Consider the following 580-nt stretch of genomic DNA (forward strand, 5'->3'; position numbering starts at 1 on the left):
AATCAAGCCCTGCCAGCAGATCCTTTGCTGCTGGGGCTGGCCAAACCAGCTTTGTGGTAGCACCGTCCCCACTGCAAGTGGGGTCCGAGACCTCTGGTCCAGTTCTAAGCCACCACGGCGCTCCCGCCGCATGGCAGATCTCTGCCAGGGCTTCAGCAGCACTGTCCCAGGAGGCTGGGAGGGTTCTGGGGGGCTGCTGGCACCCATCCTGGAGTGTGGCCAAGCAGCTCACGGCGGGGGAACCATGTCCTTGCAGGGACGACGTGCGATCCAGCCTAAAACAGCAGCTGTTGGCCAGCATGCCCCGGGAGCTGCTGCAGGCTTACGGTGAGGACTACGTGGAGGAGATCAACCGTCAGTTCATCCAGTTCATGAAGGTGGCGGTGGAGGACCTCAGCGCGGTGGTGAACAGCATCACGGACGGGCTCCTGGCTGCCGACCCAGCCGTGCGCTACTACCCAGGGCAGGGCCTTGGGCTCATGTATTTCATCCACCGTTACCTGCCCTATTTTGTCCGAGACTTGTTCCTGAAAGGATTCTTCATCAACCCCAAGCTGCCCCGGGCGCTGCGGCGGGGGGG

This window comes from Apaloderma vittatum, unplaced genomic scaffold (genome assembly GCF_000703405.1).
Source record: "Apaloderma vittatum isolate BGI_N311 unplaced genomic scaffold, ASM70340v1 scaffold7263, whole genome shotgun sequence".
Classification (NCBI taxonomy): domain Eukaryota; kingdom Metazoa; phylum Chordata; class Aves; order Trogoniformes; family Trogonidae; genus Apaloderma; species Apaloderma vittatum.